Below are 14588 nucleotides of genomic sequence, written 5' to 3'. Positions count from 1 at the left end.
TCCACCCAGCCATATCATTCCTGTCTCCACCTCCCTGGAGCTGGGATTAAAGGCATGTGATCCTAAGTGCTGAGATCACCTTTGTGTGAGCTGTTTCATTTAGAACTGGGTCAATTTCGTGAAGTCACTGTGGCCTTGAACCAACAGAGGTCCTATTACCTCTTAATCCTGACTCCTAGAATTAATCCCTATGTCTTGGATTAAAAGTGTGTATTAGCATTGCTTGATCTCTATAACTTGTGACTGATTTTACTTTCTGACTCCTCAGGCAAGCTTTAATAAATCATACTTAATATATCAACATAAGTCACCTTCATTCATACTTTAACAGGGCCTGGCTGATTTCCATCTTGGATCTTATTATCCAGTCAACCAGAATTAGGTGGGCAATGTGATGTCTCACAATTGCCCTGGATGGAAAAGTATTGTACCTGGTCCAAAACCTTCACATCCCCAGATTGGGATCCTACAAAATCAGAATGGATGTCACAGAAAGGTTTCTATGACTTCCCAGGGGATGTCTCCTTAGACTCTTGCTTGTTGGTCTCTTTTGATGATTTAAGGATGGGCTCAAAAGGAGCTCAGGGTCAAATTTGTTAGAGTTAAAAACAAAACAAAAAATCTCCAGAGACAGCAAGGTGTAAATCTTGGCAGCTGCTCCAAGGAGGATGGAGCATGGGAAAAAATAGAGGAAAAAAAATTGAGTTAAACCAGGTATGGAGGTCAGCCATGTGTTATGCCCAGAACTCCAGGACTCCTCCAAAGACCACCACAGAGACCAAATCTTTATGAAAAATCAAAGAGACTTTATTCAAGCTAGACTTGAACTCTCACTACAACAGTACAACCCAATGGTTAAGAGCAGGGAGCGCCCAGCCTGGATGGGGTAGGGTGTTTTGTTTTGTTTTGTTTTTAATCATAGTAGAGGTTGGGAGTGAGGGGATTTTCAGAGTTCAAGACCCTGACTGGCTGACATTTGTCTAGGGGAACGGGTGCTTGTTGGGCTTAAGGATAACCGGTCATCTTATCTCATCTAATGGTTGGGGTGTTTGGAATGTCAGGTACTTCCCCTTAGATACTGGCCCTCCCTGGGTGGTGTCAACTTGCAGCTTTTGCTGGAGCCCTGTGCTGTCTGCCAGTAAACCGAAACTCAGGCCTACTTTCTAGCTGCTTTTTTTTTTTTTTTTTTATTATTAAGTCTGCCTTGGCATCAGGCAGAAGTGTGTCGAAGATGTTCTTGGCCCCACACCATGCAACCCATAAGCAGCCTTGTGTCAGGAAGAGGAGCTTTGGAGAGAGAGTGAGAAACTCCTGAGTGCTTAGAATAGGGAGAGAAGAAAGGTTCCCCAGAACAGCAGGTGGACTTAAATAAAGCTGTGTGGCTGCAGCTCTGTAAGCTAGGAAACCACTGCCCTGGGGGATGCGACTTCTGGAAAGGACAAGTATCTCATTGAGCGGTATTATCCCTTCTACCTCGAGCATATTTTAAAGTAGAACTGCTTCTCTTCTTGAGGGTTGGTTCCTTGGTCAGATGACTAAACTCTTGAGGAGATAGTGGCATGTCTCTCCACACAGAGGTAGACGCAACTCTTCACTGTAGCATTCCTCTCTCTGAAAAAGTAACCCTAAAGTCATTTAGGAGATGGGTTCAAATTGGAACCTAAATGGAACCCGTTTTATCATGGGAATCCAGAGATCTAGTTTATGTGCTGTTCACCAGAAGGGATTAATGTCTGGACAGGTGTTTGGGTTCCCACTGTGACATATGGCTTCCAGGCTGGCGTGATCATTTAGGGGGGGAAATCAGAGCTTCCTCCTGGCAGAGGACTGAGGACATTTGTGGACTGCTGCTGTTTTCAGGGGTCCCTGTCTGGAGTCTGCCTGTCTACTTTCTACAACTCTGAACACAAGCACAGGCATTGCCCTGTCTAGATCCTCATCTGCTTAGGGATTGTGACCTGGAGGGCCTTCAAGAATTTTACTCAGAAACAAAGTGACGGCCCAAATCAAGGGAGCCAGGGGTTTCTTGGGCTATCCGGGGCCCCTGGCTACATCCCAGGAACTCCTTCTATGGTGTCTAGGAGAAGGAGTTTGTTTTTAAGGGCCTGATTGTGTCATTATCTATTTTGATTGACAGGCTTCGATTATATAATCTTTTTTCTATACACAAATTTTTCTCATGATACATTTCATCTTCACCAAGTGCACATCCAATTACTCATAGGCATAAAATGGTGAGTAGGGTTTTTAATCTCCCTAAAAGTTTACTCAGAGCTGGGCATGGTGTCACAGACTTTAATCTCAGCATTCAATAATCGGAGGCAGGAGGATCTATGTGATCATGAGTCTACATAGTAGGTTACAGGACATGCAGAGCTATGCAGAGAAACCCTTGTCTCAAAAACACAGCAAAAACTCTCAAAAGTTCAGGTGATGAATTTTGTCATATTACACAAGTACTCTTGCCCTCCTAAACCCATTTCACTGGATCAGCCCCAAATTTCTAATTCTTGAATATGTTCCTGCATATGTTATACTGAACAAAAAAAAAAAAAGAGGGGAAGGGCTGTTGTATTCCATTGTTTGTAATGGGGTAAATTCACAGCTCAATGCAGGCGAAACTCCATTGTTAAGAGAGGGTATGTGTAGGCCAAGCCAAGTGAAAGCCACCTGGCCAAGTTGTTTCCAAGTTTGTTCAGTTGGAACCTCCAGCTCACTCCTGTAGCTCCATTCCTGTCTCTCCAAAGCCCACGCACTCAGAGAACCTCCAGACAAAGGGAAGGCACCAAAAAGCCCAGTTCTGCATTCTTGGCAGCTGTGGCAGCTCCAACCTTGAAGTTGCCTCAGCCCAAGTCCCCACCTAAAATGTTCAGCTTTTGACCATACTTGGGAACAAGCCTGGCTTGTGGTAGATACATTGCCAACGAGCTATATAATCTCCATGCTTTAGTTCACGCATATGGCTTCTCAGGCCTTGATCTCTGGGACTGAGATCCTGCCTGGGAGCTGCTTTGCTCAAATAAACCTGTTGTCATACTTTTTCAGTTTGGCTTGATCTAGTTTGCTGCATTAGTGGAGAGAAAATCTATTAGGTTTGAGGTAGGTTCTGATTGTGAAGTGCAAGATGGCTTCAAACTCACAATCCTCCTTCAGCCTCTGAGGTGGCAGCCATTACCTAGGCCAGCATTACTACTTTTCCATTCTGGTAATGTTTTTCTCTTATCTCTGAAAGTATTTTCTGAAGGTGCCGTTGAAAAACCATTAACTTCTACTTTAAAGAGGTTTTGATTGTAGACTTGACTTAGGGTATGTAAGGTTTTTTTTCCTAATAACATGCCCTTTCTCATGATATATCTAACTTTAATCAAATGCACACCCAATTACTCATAAACATAAGATGCTGAGTACATTTTTTTCCCTCTAAATGTTCACTCAGAAGATGAAGTTTTTCTGATTGCACACATGCACTACAGACCCACTGAGGTACTACCACTCACCATCTGGAATAATAAACTGTGAAAAGAGTTGCAAGCTAAGCCATAAGCAGTCCTGGGTGAGGTGTAAGTCAGGGGGCCCGTTATCATTAGCCATGAAACAAATTTGAAGCTACAATGGGATGTCATGGTTATATACACAATGGTGGTGTTTAGAAAGAGAAAGTCTCTCCTAGGTTCATATCTATGAACAATTGGTGGTACTGTTTGGCGCAGGTTCAGATAGTGTAACCTTGCTAGAGGCAGTACGTCACTAGAGGCAGAGCTGTAAGATCGCACAGAGCCACCCTGCTTCCAGTTTGCTATCTCAGCATCATGCTCGCAACTAAGCTGTGATCTCTCAGCTTTCTGAAGATTTCACCCACAACCCCCCACTCCCCTACCCACCCCTGCCATTATGGACTCATCTCTGTACAACTGTAAGCCAAAATAAACTCCTTCCATAAGTCACTTCTGTTTGTGGTATTTTATCACAGCAATTCAGCCTTTGAAAGGAAGCAAACACATGATCCAAAATGAAAAAGCTTTGCAAAATTTATATATTAATTGCTTTTGCATTCCTGACTAAAATATCTAACAGAAATAACTTAAGGATTAAGTTCTGGCTCATGGTTTCAAGGGACCATGACTGCTTGGCCCACGTGCGCGGACAAAACTTTATCATTTTAGCAGGAGTGTGGAGCAGAAGACCTTCTTCATCTCAAGGTAAGCAGAAGCAGAGGAAATGAAGGAATACTGCAAAGAGCCAGGGCGAGATTCACCCACCAAGGACACATCCCCTGTGACCTACTTCCTTCAACTAGGCTCCACCTCTGCCCTGTCACTTCTTCCCAATAATGTTATCATATTAGGAATCTGCCAAAAGATTAATTCATCAGGTTAGGGCACCAAAGATCTAGAGTCAGTCATTAACCCAGATGTAGGCCTAAGCTCCTAGGTGAGGAGCCAAGTTGGTAAGAACAACCACCTCACCTATATTACATAAAAGAAGCCAACTGAGGATGGAGAGATGGCTCAGAGGTTAAGAGCACTCAAAGTTGCTCTTGTAGAGCTGTGATTCCCAGCACCCACCTAACGCCCCACAACTGGCTATAATTCCAGCTCCATTGGACCTGTGGTGGTTTGAAAGAAAATGGCCTTGTTGGAGTAAGTGTGGCCTTGTAGAGGAAGTGTGTCATTGTAGGGGCTACGTTTTGAGGTCTCCTATGCTCAAGCTATGGCCAATGTGACACGCAGTTGCTTCTGCTGCTTGCAGATCAAGAATAGAACTCTTAACTACTTCTCCAGCACCATGTCTGCCTGCATGCTTCCAGTCACACTATGATAAAATGGACTAAACCTCTAAAACTGTAAGTCACCCCAATTAAATGTTTTCCTTTATAAGAGTTGCCGTGCTCGTGGTGTCTCTTCATAGAAGTGCAGATCCTAACTAACAGAGGACCTGATGCCCTTTTGCTGCTGCTCCCCACCATGGGAGTAGACAGACATACATTCAGGCAAAATGCCCATGCACACAAAATAAAATACATATTTTAAAACAAGTCCCTGGCTACATATTTAGTGATTCCGTTTATAGTAACTGTCCACGGGCAAGTCTGTAAACAGAAGGTGGATGGGGGTTTGGGGATTTGCATGTGGGAAGTACAGAAATGAGCAAAGATTCTCTTTAGATGCTAGTGATGCCTTCACAGTATTTGGATCTGTTGAAATTCACAGAATTCCATTTTGGGAGGGCGGTTAAGACAGGGTTTCTCTGTGGCTTTGGAGGCTGTCTTGGAACAAGCTCTTGTAGACCAGGCTGGTCTCAAACTCACAGAGATTCCCCCTGTGTCTGCCTTCTGAGTGCTGGGATTAAAGGCATGCACCACCGCCTCCTGGATTACACAGAATCCATTCTTACAAGGATGAACTTTGGAAAAATTCAAATTACATATAATGTAAATGATTACATATTCATATTGGAAAACTAAATTTATTCACTATTTAAAATATAATTTTATCAAAAATGTTAGTATAAATGTTGATGGAAATTTTTCAACTTATGAACATAAGTTTCTAAGCTGAGTTAAGTGAAGACTATCAGTCAAAAAGAGTAACAAGGCAAGCAGAATCTGTATATACCAACAGGAATACATAGTGAGCTACAGGATTAATACTGCTGCCATATTAGAGATCTAATCTCACCTGATAAAGTTTTTCAAAACATATTTATTGACTTTTGATTCAGAGCCTCACTGTGTAGAGTAGGCTGGACTGAAACTCATAATCCTCCTGCCTCTGCTCTCTGCGTGCCAGGGTTACAGAGATGCAACCCTGTGGCTAGCTATTGTATTTTAGGGATGTGGTTCTTGGTGTTATTTGTTCTAATGTATGCCTATTTATATTTGGCTTTATTCTTTCCCTTCTAATTTTACAAGCATTAGTGTATAATAGATGCAGAGCAAAATTAAAGAGCGATTCTTATAGTTTTCTACATATTTATAATTTCATATCAGGTTTCATCTTTGGTTCTTGACCTCTGCCAAGTCTCATTGAGAAAGAAAGAGTGAGCATTTCAGCTTGTGAAAGGAGCTAAGACAAATTGTCCTTCAGATAAATGAGATTTATTAGGAAGAAGAGGAGGTTACATAGCCATGGAGGTCACGATGGAGGAACACACTGTGAGGAACAGTGTGTCATGCCAGAGGCAAAAGAACAGGCTGTGAGGATGAAAAATGTGAGAGAGACAGAGAGACATAGATAAGAGAGAGACAGATGTTAGAGACAGAGATGTGTGAGAAAGAGACAGAGAGAGAGCAGACAGAGAGAAAAGGAAATGAGAGAGAATAGTGTGTGAGCTCTAGGGAGACAAATGCTTCCCTTTAAAAACTTTCCCCCACAGAATGGTGCATAGTCAGACTTTTCAGTCCCACCCACCAGCTCCCAAATGACCACACAGAGGTTTCTTATTAATTATGAAAGTTTGGCCAATAGCTTATCTTGTTTTTAGCTAGCATTTCTGAGCAAAATTCAAAAAACCAGCAAGGGATCTTAAAATGGAAGGCTGTAGGGTGGTAAGCCAGGGTCAGGCTGAGAACCAATTTTGGAACCAGCCTAGTTCCTGTTCTTGCTGTTTCCTTCTTTTTTCTAGCCCTTCTCTGACCTTGGCCATACTATCTCTTGTTACTCCTGTGTAATCTGTATAGAAGCAACGTTCTTCTTTAAGGGCTGCACAGATTCCTCCTTGTTATAAAATCAACAAGTCTGGGCCTTGTCTGTTCTGGAGGACAACCTCAGAGAGAGAGGGAGACTAAGGATTTTTCAAGGCTGGTGATGCCCTTTTCTAAATTATGGATGTCATTATCTATAGAGGTCGGGAGCTCTGAGTAATGGCGGTTTGAGAGCACAACGGATGAGATCCCAGTGCCTGCTCCCCTGGCTCCTAGTCCCAAAAGCATGGTGAGCGTCACCATGTGGACAGGTTCCCTTCTTACCTGGAGGGGTGAGGGCCCTCTGGGTTTTGCCCAGAGCTGGCTAAAATCTTTTTTAGAATAATAGCTAAGGCGGGAAACTAATTTAACTAAAATGTAAAACATAGGGGCGGAAGTAGATGTAGGTGGAAGGCCATCCTGACCAGGTGCCTTGTCAGGGATTAGTCAGAGAGAAGGGTTATCAGGAGACAGGGTGAGATTGCAGAGATGGGAGTGGGCTGAGGGAATCTGGAAACTGGAGGGGGCTATGCAGAGTCCAGAGCCCACGATTTGGAGATTCGATGACATCAAGCGTCAGGAACACTGGTTCAGCGTGTTTCACTGGAACTGGCTTAGGCAGGCTCCCATGGTTTCAGGTCTGGTTTTTTTCTGCTCCATGCATCTCACCAAATGTTTTGAAAGACACTGAGCTTTGTTCTTTTCCTGTAAGAAAACACAAACATTCCCTCCACCCCAAATTGGGTCTTTTCCACTGTCTAGTTCATGGATGTCTCCATTTGACCTGGTTAAAAGTCAATCGAGTTCCATCATGCTAGAATCTGTCTGTAGCAGACTGCTCACTGGCATCCACATTCAAAAAATTTAAAATGAAGAGTGCATGATTTAATGTATCATATGGAAACTAGGGACTATAAAATCATTGAAATGTGTTACTAGTATATCTAGACCTATTATCTGTTTTTATTTCTTTTGAAGAGCCTTAAAGACATAATGATTATCAGTATACAAATTAAATGAATCATTTACTAGAAGTTGAAAAACCATTTTGACAGTTCATAACTCGACTATCTGAGCTGAAGTCAGAGTTGCTTGCTCCACCATCTATACCATAAGCTGCTCTTCCATTAGAATAACCATCAGTAAAAGCTAGCACAACATTTTTACAGGACTATTTTTTACTGTTTTGGGGAATATAAAAGGATGCATTAGCTCAAACTGTAACAACCTATGAGCTGTAAACTGATTATCGATTCTCCCTGAAAATTGAACAAAAGCAATTTCCAATGAATCACTGTTTTGAAACAACCAATCAACTTGTTGCTTGGAATAAGGAACATACATCATACTTGATTCTCTGCAGAATATCTCCTAGATTCCATAATGCATTTCTGTATTGTATATGCTACTGCTTCAAAATAAGGACTTAATACTTTGGCTGGAGAGTAGACATAAGCTTCCCATGGTTTTGCATTGTTAATATAACGTATCTGTTGATGTTGGATTGAAAGACCCCTACCTAGGACCCCCTAGGAAAAGAAAAGCAAGGCCAGGCCATTGCCTAATGAAAAAAAAACCCAGACCAGGTGCCTCGCCCAGATGGCAGGATGTCAAACAGGATCTGTGGTCACCAGAGTAGTCATGAGACCCAGATAATAATTGCTGAAGCATGCCAGGGTCTTTTATGTGGCAATACCAGGACACCTAGTCCTTGGCAACTACCCCTGTCCCCAGGCATGTCTATGATCACCATAGTAGTCATGAGACCCGGATAATAATTGCTGAAGCGTGCTGGGGTCTTTCATGAAGTAATACCAGGAAACTTAGTCCGTGGGAACTACCCCTGCCCCCAAGATGAGCCAATGAAATGCCTGTTACTTATGTAACCATTAAAACTCTATAAATATTGTACTCCCTGCAAGCCCAGTATGCTCTGCACCCGAGTTGCAGTAGCATCCGCAGGCGCCTGTGTACTCAATAAATCACCTCTTGCATTTGCAGCCAGTGGTCTGGCCCCGGTTCTTGGGCAGAGGGTTCGGTTCAGTGCCCGGCGCTTTGATGCCAAGGTCTTTCATTGGAGGTTCCAACGAGATTTCTGCCCCAGAACCACCAGTGCCACCGGGAGGTAAGCTAGCCAGCACCCTGTCTGCTTTGTTCTTTGTTATATGTATGTATGTTGATCTGTCTCCGTGCAGGTTGGCTACGTAGTCATTCAGTAACTAGGGCGGCTTGAGAAGGGGCTGACGAGCCCAGACTTCTCCCCCACCACCCTGGCAGACATGCCAGGGATCTGGAGAGCTCAATTGTTTGGAGCTCATGGGCCTGAAAAGGGAAAAACGGGACCACTACTCCTGTTGACCCGTCTGAGTATTTACTTTCGGTTCTCTGCCGAAAGCGCGCAGCGTGTCTCGTTGTGAGTTGCTTAATTGTGTTATTTGTCTTGTTCGTCTACTTGTCTTTGTATTTTGAGTTTTCTGATTCAAGCATGGGACAAACCATAACCACCCCTTTGAGCCTTACTTTAGATCACTGAAATGAAGTGCAGATTCGTGCCTCTAACCAGTATAAACTGCACATCTGAGTGGCCAAACTTCGATGTGGGCTGGCCACGGGATGGGACCTTTAACCTAGAAATTATCTTACAGGATTAGGCTCGGGTCTTTGACAAGGGACCCCATGGACACCTGGACCAGATAGCAAACATTGTTATTTGGGAAAATTTGGCTAAAGACCCCCGGCATGGGCAGCCCGGTTTGTGACTCTCCGACCTCCTCTGAAGGCAGTCTCAGAGAAAGCTGTCGGCTCCTCCCCTCCCCCCTTCTTCACCCTTGGTCCCTGTCCCAGCTCCAGATCATCATCTACCCCTAGATGATGCGGTTCTCATAGAAATCTTACAAGGGGAAAACTACAAGTAACAAGTTTTGTAAAGTTAATTTAAATTTGCTAATAGGTTTTCATGTTCAGGATAAATAATTTTTCAACCCTGTTGATAAGATGACTTTCACAATAAGACAGCTGTTGCATGCCAATTTTTTTATAAACAATTCTTTTTATAAGTTGGTCCTATGGCTGAGGACTTTGGCCAAGCCTAGCTAGTCACTGGCCCATCTTATCCCTCTGTCTCTGTTCTTGCCCGCCTATACACGTGGTGCAGGTCAGGGGTCTTCTCTTGCTGCCCTGAACACATGGCATGCTGGGCAAAAGTCCCTCCCGCTATGTGCCATGGGTTAGAGCATGCTGCGGCAGGATCTCCTATCCCTGAGCATGCAGTGAGGCAGCTGCTCTGTTCTCCAACTGCTGCAGCAGCCCTCACAGCTGAGCCTGCTCCGTCCTCACCTGCCTGCCTTTGAGGTGTGCAGGATGTGAGGATGGGGGTCTCTCTCTCTCTCTCTCTCTCTCTCTCTCTCTCTCTCTCTCTCTCTCTGTCTCTGTCTCTCTGCCCCATGCACATGGCATGCTGGCAAAGGAGCCATCTGCCAGCTTTTCCCTCCACCAGAGCTCCCTGCAAAGCACACAGGGCTGGAGCAGGTAAGCCATTTGGCCAGATCCGGACTTTCCACAGAAATGGAATGGCCTTAAAGTTATAAGTACAAGAAAAAAAACATGTAAACTGTTTACTATGATGTTTCATTTCTACAAATGCTAAATTTTTTAAATTGATCTCTCAAAAATTATGTATGCTTGTTTTGTTATGTTTTCTACCATAATCTAAGTTTTATTACAAGCATAGAGTTAAAACAAACGTGGTGCAGGTCACCACTGTTTCACAGTCAGTCACATGGCAAGCTGGCCACATGGCTGGCTGGTAGCCATTTTACTAAAGTTAAAAGAGATAACTGATCCACCATCTTAACTAAAGGTGACCACATGGAAGTTATGAGGTACCATCCTATCAACAAGTTTTTATTCAGATTTAAAATGTTAATGCTTTTATACACAGGAATGCTAAGTTTTATAATTTAACAGTCACCCAGATAATAATGGTTTTAAAGTCCTAAAATGTATTTTAATTTTCAATATTAAAAAAACATTAAGGGATTTCAGAACAGTTTTTAAAATGTTTTCAATTTATAAGGTTATAAGATATTTATACTATTAAAATGTTTAAAGCTAAACCTGACAGTTCTAGTTTTATAAAGGTTAATAAAGTTTATACTTTCAACAGTTAAGCTTAAGGCAGACAAAACTCTAATACTTCAGAGACCTGCAGAACATGGCATTTAAAATGTTAATTTAATTTAAAAGTTTATATATCAGACAGACTGCCAGATCCTAACAGTGACCCAAAGTCTCTAAAGAAGATTACGAGGCACCCCGGTCCCTACACCTGGACTGTGTTGACTCTGACCAGTGAGCAAGATGCTCAAAGGTGACACCTGCTGCTGCCAGGACCTGGCCCAGAATGTGGACAAAGCTGCTGGACACTGGAAAATTGATTGCACCCCTTTTGCTGAGACAAAACAAGGTCAGTCTTTTCCATGTCCCTCTTCCACAGAGAGAAAGAAAACTCACCTTACAGGCCTGGTGAAGATTGATGCTGTTCCTGATACTTGTGCCTCCAGTAGAGGAGACTTGGGTATGGCTATATATGGACTGGCACCTGTCACTTTTTAATAGATTCGAGGACTGTATAAAATTTATCCTTCTCAGATCTCTAAAAGTATTAATGGTTGTCAGCTTAACATCAGGCAGCCAAATCCACAAGACTATAGTCAGCTTGGTAGCTCATTTTATTTATGTAAAAATCAAGCCTTAATATGTCTCAATAAGGATCAAAGGATGTAAATACTTGTTCAATCACAAGCTCAAGGTTTTTAGGTTTATTTTGGTTATCATCTAAGTATAAACTTAAAGGGCTTTTCATCAGGCCAAAGATACCTCTGTCCAATTCATACCTGGCTCCCTGGACAGAAGACAAATGTACACTACTAGCCCAAATCTGTAGTTTCTGCTAGGACACAAAATACAGATACCCAGATATCTGCTTTTTCTACAATGTAGATTTCAGTACCAATTGATAATGACAGCTTGGATCCACTTCTTACAAGTCAAAGAGGACTCCAGATAAGTACAGCCAGTTATCCCACCTGTCCCTGAGAATGAGATTTTCTCTCCTGGTCATGGGATTCCTGACCTTCCTGATCACTAATACAATGGGTCTAAAAAGTTCCAATTAAATACATAAGTTTTAACTTCTGTTCCCAGTTTTAAACATGTCTTAAACAGGTTTCCACTTCTGGCAAACACATCTGAACATCAGTTGCTGACCACAGCCTGCTCCTAAAGACTGCGAGCCCTAGACTTGCTATGGATGTGAACCAGTTCAGCTGATGTGGACACCCCCTGTCTCTTCAACATAGTCTGCCAATCAGCTGCTCCTGGATAGATACCCCATTGCCTAAATTCCCTTTTTGCTTTTGACTTGCATTTCAGCCTTCTTGGGTCCCCTAACTTCGTCCCAAAGTCAGCAAGAAGTAGCATGGAAAGGAATACATCGCCCTCTTTTCCCTGGTTGAGATGCTAAGTCAAAAAAATTCCCTTACATAGGGAACAGTATAATAAGAGAGGGAAGCATATGTGCCACTCTCAAAGAGGAATGTTGTTTTTATGCAGACAAGACTGGGGTAGTAACCAAAACTCTGGATAAACTCAAGGAGAGGCTGACTGTTCGTCAAAAGAAAATTTAAATCCCAACAATACTGGTATAAGGGTTGGTTTAACAAATCCCCTTGGTTTGCTGCACTAGTCTCTACTCTTATGGGCCTCTTAACCTTTGGGCCCTACATTCTCAAACAATAATTAAAGCCTTAGTCCTAACTCAACAATACCATGCCCTCAAATAGACAGAACCATAAGTAAACCTTAAGAGGGCTGAACGATAGGTATAAGATTCTACCTATGCACAAGAACAAGGGGGGAATGAAAGACCCATACCCAGGACCCCCTAGGAAAAGAAAAGCAAGGCCAGGCTGTTGCCTAATGAAAAAAACAACCCAGACCAGGTGCCTCGCCCAGCTGGCAGGATGTCAAACAGGATCTGTAGTCACCAGAGCAGTCATGGACCCGGATAATAATTGCTGAAGCATGCCAGGGTCTTTTATGTGGCAATACCAGGACACCTAGTCCTTGGCAACTACCCCTGTCCCCAGTTGTGTCTATGATCACCAGAGTAGTCATGAGACCCAGATAATAATTGCTGAAGCATGCCAGGGTCTTTTATGTGGCAATACCAGGACACCTAGTCCTTGGCAACTACCCCTGTCCCCAGGCATGTCTATGATCACCATAGTAGTCATGAGACCCGGATAATAATTGCTGAAGCGTGCTGGGGTCTTTCATGAAGTAATACCAGGAAACTTAGTCCGTGGGAACTACCCCTGCCCCCAAGATGAGCCAATGAAATGCCTGTTACTTATGTAACCATTAAAACTCTATAAATATTGTACTCCCTGCAAGCCCAGTATGCTCTGCACCCGAGTTACAGTAGCATCCGCAGGCGCCTGTGTACTCAATAAATCACCTCTTGCATTTGCAGCCAGTGGTCTGGCCCCGGTTCTTGGGCAGAGGGTTCGGTTCAGTGCCCGGCGCTTTGATGCCAAGGTCTTTCAGGATGACACTCTCTGATGTAGAAGAACTTATCTATCCTCTTTAGTTAACTGTCTTGGTGAATTGGGATCATTATCTTCTTTTAGAATCTCATTTAAAGGCTTTAAATCACCAGTAGATGCCCTTAAAGAAGGATGTAACCATTGAATATTTCCCAAAAACTTCTGAAAATCACTCAAAGATTGTAAACTATCTTTTTTGATTTCTAATTTTTGAGGCTTAACTTCTTTGGACCATAATATATGTCCCAAATAACTCTTGAAAATGACCTAAGGTTTTGTGAGCAGTCTTTTCTAATCCAACCTGTAAACCTCTCACTAGCTGACAAGGTCTCATTTGCATCTTAGCTGACATGGCCTAATTATCATCTACACTGACACCTTTATGCGTGGGGTCTAGCAGGGTGGCAGTTTCCTGAGGCTACTCAAAAACCTTTTTCAAATCATGCATTAACTCACATTTTCTAGATTTTCTTTTTTAACCATAAAAATTTAGGAGGATCTCTGTATCCTCTCCTCTGCTAAGTTCTATAGAATCATCCATACAGATTCTCTTGTCTCCTAGGCCATGTTGTAGGCTTCTGCTATTTTTTCACTAACTGGCTCTGGGGGTTCAAATTGCCAACCTTTCCTGTTAAGACGGTGACTGGCTGGATGCTCCTTTCGGCTATATCCAAAGCAATTTAGGTAGCTTTTTAAAAACTATATCTGAAGCAATTTAAGTATCCTTTTAATCATACCCAAGGCCATTCGAGCAGTTCCTTTTGCCAACATTCACAATCACACCCCATACATACTGGTGTGGCCACACCATACACACATAACATGCTCAGGGCTCTCAACTCTCCTTTTGCCTAGGTGATAATTCGTTGAAATGAAACTTCTTTAATTGAAGTCTCTTGTGAACACAGTAGCTATAGCCAATCCTTGAATTATGAGCATCCAAAATCTGAAACAATCCAAATTTATCCATGTTGTCTTTCTTTATAAGGTCTTAAAACAGTTTCTGACTGGCTGTATTAATAGCATTTTTTATACATTTGGCTGGGTGGCAGCCAAGGAGGTGAAGACTCTCCATTCTGATACTTAGTAACTCTCTCTTTACACTCACCTCAGTCTCTCTGCCCTGTATGTTTCTCATCTAGCCGCTCCTCAGTAGGTGCCGGGTCTCTATCACACTGCTAACTGGTTTAGGGACAAATATTTTGGGCTGTCCTGCGCATATACGCAGTTGAATCTTTATTCTCTTAAGCCCTGGTGCAGCTCTGATACAGCTGCAGCGGTGACTTCTGCTAGAGGAA

The sequence above is a fragment of the Mesocricetus auratus genome, unplaced genomic scaffold (genome assembly GCF_017639785.1).
Source record: "Mesocricetus auratus isolate SY011 unplaced genomic scaffold, BCM_Maur_2.0 Super-Scaffold_100019, whole genome shotgun sequence".
Lineage (NCBI taxonomy): Eukaryota > Metazoa > Chordata > Mammalia > Rodentia > Cricetidae > Mesocricetus > Mesocricetus auratus.
This window is presented reverse-complemented; position numbering follows the sequence as displayed.